The sequence below is a fragment of the Enhydra lutris genome, unplaced genomic scaffold (genome assembly GCF_002288905.1).
Source record: "Enhydra lutris kenyoni isolate GAN:26980312 unplaced genomic scaffold, ASM228890v2 scaffoldscaffold7, whole genome shotgun sequence".
NCBI classification, from domain to species: Eukaryota; Metazoa; Chordata; class Mammalia; order Carnivora; family Mustelidae; genus Enhydra; species Enhydra lutris.
This window is the reverse complement of record NW_019154091.1, coordinates 29,145,366-29,150,921: the sequence shown is the minus strand read 5'-3', so window position 1 is coordinate 29,150,921 and position 5,556 is coordinate 29,145,366. Positions and strand designations below refer to the sequence as shown.

The 5,556-nt window shown below is 37.5% G+C and overlaps 1 pseudogene; it reads left to right on the top strand.

The window, feature by feature from the left end:
- Positions 1-3,504: 3,504 nt before the first annotated feature.
- On the top strand, positions 3,505-4,437 carry LOC111142345 (annotated as a pseudogene).
- Positions 4,438-5,556: the final 1,119 nt, after the last annotated feature.

The following is a 5,556-nucleotide window of genomic DNA, read 5'->3' as shown; positions in this document are numbered from 1 at the left end:
GAAGGAATTTTAAAAAATAGCCCATATGCTTGCCAGGAACTGTTCTAAGTATTTCACAAAAGTAGACTCTTATAATTCTCACAATAACCGCACAAGAATGCTCTGATTATTTCTCCCACTGGATTAATAAGGAAATTGAGACATAGAGTTTGAATAATTTGCCCAAGGCCACATCACTAGTAAACAGAGCTGGTATGTGAAATGAGGCAATCTGGCTCTAAAGTCTTCATTCTTATCTACTTTAAGATCTCTATTTTTGGAATCAGAAGACAGGTGATAACCTGCCTGCTTCCTGCAGTGCCAGTAAACTTTAACAACTGCTTGTTAGACTTCAAATTCTCCAAAAATCCAGACATGCTCCCTAATAAAAAAAAAAAAGAAAGAAAAGAAAAGCTTGATGTCAGGGCTGTGAGTTCAAGCCCCACATTGGGCATAGAGCTTATGAAAGAAAGGAGAGGAGGGGAGAGGAGAAGAGGGGGAGGGGGAATAGAAGGGAGGGGAAGAGTAAAGGAAAGAGGAAGGGGAAGGGAAAAGAAAAGAACCCTATATAGGTAAGACCAAGAAAAAAGTCATAAATAGAAAATAATCTCTTACCCCAAAGAAAACAACTCAACGTGGTTTTTTAAAACTACTTAATGAAATTCAAGTGCAGTACAATTACTAGAAATACAAAAAATAGAAATCTCCAACTAAATATAGATAGTAAATAAATTGAAAAAAGATTGGTCACTACAGTGGCCTAGAAGGTAAAGTTTAAGAACCTTTCAAAGAGCAAAATAAAAGCAGACAAGGAAATCAAGAGGGAAAACAAGCAACCAGAACAGAAAGGCAAGAGACGTAACATTTAAACAATGGGCACTCTGGACAGACAAGAAGAAGTATTCATGAGAGCTAAAAGACCTAATTTTGCATATTAAAAAGGCTTTCAGAATCCAGAGTAGACTAAATGGAAGAGAAAACACACATACACAATCTGCAAAAAATTCCTGAACTCTAAGACTAAAGAGCAAATACTATTCGCTACCATTTAGAAAGAACAAATCGTTGAGAAAGAAAAAAAGAGCCAGATTGGCATCGGACTTACTGGTAATTCTAGAAGCTTGAAGGCAATAGAATAGCATCTTTAGAATGAGAAAAGGCAAGATTCTTTACATTAGCCTGTCAAGTGAAAGAACAGTCTTCGAAAATGTGCAGTAATTCAGAGAATAGATCATTCACACAACTCATCTAGAAAAATATTAAAGAAGGGATAACAAATAGGTACACTCATGGGTCTGATAAGTGAAAAGAAAGCCAAAATAGATACAAGTGGGCATGAGAAAGAAGACATACAACATATTCAGCAGATATTCACAAAAATTATGAGAATACAACTAAGCAATTTTATAATAACAAATTTTGAAAGCCTTTGATGAAATGGATAATTTTCTAGCAAAATACAAATAATCAAATATGTGCACTCTGTATAAAATTGCCATCTTTATAAGAGATATAGTAAAGATGATTTTTTTTTTTAATTTACTACTTGAAAAAGGTTCCAGTACCAGATGGGAGTCACAACTTTTAAAGAACAGATAATTCTGTTCTTTTTTAAGAAAGTTGTTGTTTAAATTAGAAAACTTCTTCATTTACTTTAAGAAATCAATAAATTTTTAAAAATATATATTTTTAAATCTTTTTTTAAAAAACATTTTATTTATTTATTTATTAGAGAGAGAGAACAAGCAGGGGGAGGGGCAAAGGGAGAGGACAAGCAGACTCCCTACTGAACAGGGAGCCCCATGTGGGGCTCAATCCCAGGACGCTGGGATCATGACCTGAGCCAAAGGCAGACACTTAACCAACTGAGCCACCCAGATGCCCCAAAATATATATTTTTTATGAAGGCAAAATTATAGTCCTATCTTACTGATATAGTTACACAATTCTCATCCAAAATTCAGCAAATAGAATGCATATATACGTGTACATACATTGAAAAATTAAAAATTAGGTTCTAGCAGGATTTGTTGTTTCAGGAATGCAATGGTGTTTGAATAACAGGAAATCTATCAACATAATCTATTACTGTAACAATAAAGAGTTAAGAGTATATATTGATATCAGTAAATGCCAAAAAGTTATTTGATGAAATTAACAGCTATCTTAATAAAAACTCAAAGTATAATAGAAAATAGAAGGAAACTACCTAAATATAACAAAGACCATTTATTTAAGAAAAGGACACCTGCTGACTCAGCTGGTAGAGCATATGACCCTTGATCTCAGGGTTGTGAGTTCAAGCCCCCACACTGGAGGTGAAGATTGTTAGGGTATGAAGTCAACCACCCCTCAATTAGACAGAGAACACTTTCGATAATGCAAGTCACACAGCGAGGTTTATTTCCAGATAGCTGGGGTCCACGTATCTGCCCGGCGCAGAGGGTTTCAACAAGGACCCCGAGCACTCAAAGCCAAGGGTTTATATAGCTTTTTTTTTTTTTTTTAGTTTTATTTATTTATTTATTTATTTATTTATTTATTTGAGAGAGAGAGAGATCACAAGTAGGCAGAGAGGCAGGCAGAGAGAGGGGGGAACCGGCCCCCCGCTGGGGTGGAGCCCCCCCCCCCCATGTGGGGCTCGATCCCAGGACCCTGGGATCATGACCTGAAGCAAAGGCAGAGGCTTAACCCACTGAGCCACCCAGGTGCCCCTATATATATAGCATTTTTTTAAAACATCCAACTCACAGTAACTTTCCATCACTTCAGAGACCATACATACTTTAGACTTGCGCCCCCCTGGTGGTTTAGTAAGATAAGGTCCCCATGGCACATCCCTGCCCTGGTGGTTTAAGCTGATTAGCTGCTGCCAGTATGTTGCAGTGTGGGATACTTTCTTGGAACTAAAGCAGGGAGGGGGTCCCTGGGACTAAAGCAGGGAGGGGGTCCCTGGAACTAAAGTAAAGTAGGGGAAAGTTTAGCCCTTGGGCCTGAGATGGCTGCCCAAGCTAAGATGGCTGTACTTATGCTAACCCACTCTTACAAGATTACTTAAAAATAAAATCTTAAGGGGCACCTGGGTGGCTCAGTGGGTTGGGCCGCTGCCTTCGGCTCGGGTCGTGATCCCAGGTCCTGGGTTCAGGCCCCGCATCGGGCTTTCTGCTCGGCGGGGAGCCTGCTTCCTCCTCTCTCTCTGCCTGCCTCTCTGCCTACTTGTGATTTCTCTCTGTCAAATAAATAAATAAAATCTTTTTAAAAAATAAATAAATAAATAAAATCTTAAAAAAAAAAAACCCTCTAAAAACAGCACAGCTAGTATTCTAAATGGCAAGCCAGGTAAGCAATTTTTTTTTTTTTTTTTATTTGTCAGAGAGAGAGAGAGAGAGCAAGCACAGGCAGACAGAGTGGCAGGCAGAGGCAGAGGGAGAAGCAGGCTCCCTGCCGAGCAAGGAGCCTGATGCGGGACTCGATCCCAGGACGCTGGGATCATGACCTGAGCCGAAGGCAGCTGCTTAACCAACTGAGCCACCCAGGCGTCCCCAGGTAAGCAATTTAAATTAAAATCAGAAACTAGGTGTAGAATCACCATATTTATTATTTATTTAAGATAAAAATTTTAAAAGAGCAGTTTAAATATTCTCTTTCTGTTGATGATATTATATACCTAAGTTATTCAATAAAATATTAACAGAATTAATAAGAGATTAGTAATGTATCTATGTATCAAAGCAATATACTAAATTCATTAGGTTTCTCGATTTAAATATTCTGACAGCAAGCACCTAGAAATAAAAAATGAGAAAAATATTCCACATTTTATTCATAATAGTAGAAAAACTGTAAAATTCTTAGGAGTAAGTTGATTAAATATATGAAGAAAAATCTCTAAATTTTATTGATAGGAATAATATAAAAACATTAGACCTGAAGAAATGGGAAGACACACTAGATTCTTAGATGCAAAGTTAGCTTAAAAATAATATTTCTTGGTCCCCTCTCCCCCTCAGCGCTGCCTGCAGAGCTGGCAGCCATCTGTTACTGGGCATCATGGCTGCCCTCAGACCTTTGGTGAAGCCCAAGATTGTTAAAAAGAGGACCAAGGAGTTCACCCGGAATCAGTCAGACCGATATGTCAAAATAAAGCGCAAATGGCGGAAGCCGAGAGGCATTGACAATAGGGTATGCAGAAGATTCAAGGGCCAGATCTTGATGCCCAAGATTGGTTACAGGAGCAACAAGAAGACAAAGCACACGTTGCCCAGTGGCTTCAGGAAGTTCCTAGTCCACAATGTCAAGGAGCTTGAAGTGCTGCTGATGTGCAACAAATCCTACCGTGCAGAGATAGCTCACAACGTCTCCTCCGATAACCGCAAAGCTATTGTGGAAAGAACAGCCCAGCTGGCAATCAGAGTCACCAATCCCAACGCCAGGCTACTCAGCGAAGAAAATGAATAGACAGCTTGTTGTGCATGTCATATTTGTGTTAATAAAACCATAAAACTACAAAAAAAATTTTCTCCCAAAAGTAATTACTAATTTTTTTAAAGTAAGCTCTATGCCCAATGTGGGGCTTGAACTCATGATACCAAGATCAAGAGTCACATGTTGTATGGACTGAGCCAGCCAGGAGCTCCAGTAATATATTAATTAGTTGTTACCCAAATTATGTGTATTACAGAATTGGATAAAATATAACTAACATTTATGTGGAAGGTTAAGTTCTACAGAACAGTCAAGAAAATTATGAGAGAGAAGTACAGTGCATTGAGATTTGTCTTATGACATTTTGAGCATTTACTACAAATATTCTATCAAATCAATATGATACTATAAAAAGACAAATATTTGATGGATTAAAATAGGGAAAAAACTTTTATACATATACATATGTGAATATATGATACTACAGAGGTCACAGATTAACTGGAAAGATAGATTTTGTGTGTTAAAAGGCATATAACATTAAATTTACCATCTTAGCTATTTTTAAGTATACAGTTCAGTAGTGTTAAGTATATTCATATTGTAATAGATCTCTAGAACCTTTCACCTTGCAAAACTGAAACTACACGCTTTTTCCCTCCCTTCACCCCCTTCCTGTAACCCTTAACAACCACCTTCCTACTTTGTCTCTATGATTTTGACTACTTTAGAAGCTTTATATGAGTGCAATCATATGGTATTTGTCCTTTTGTGACTAGTTTATTTAGCATACTGTCTTCAGGGTTCATCCATGCTGTATGTAGCATGTGACAGGATATCCTTACTTTAAAGCTGCATAATATTCTAGTGTGTGTGTGTGTGTGTGTGTGTGTGTGTGTGTGTGTGTGTACTACATTTTCAATTATTAATTTGTCAATGGATACTCCAGTTACTTCCATTTCTTGGCTATTGTGAATAATAATATTCAATGAACACAGATGTACAAATATCTCTGAGATCTGGCCTTGAATTAGTTTGGGTATGTATCTATGAGTGGGATTGCTGGATCATATGATTTTTTATTATTTTTTTGAGGAAACTGCATACTGTTTTCCATAGTGGTTATACCATTTTGCATTCCCACTAACAGTA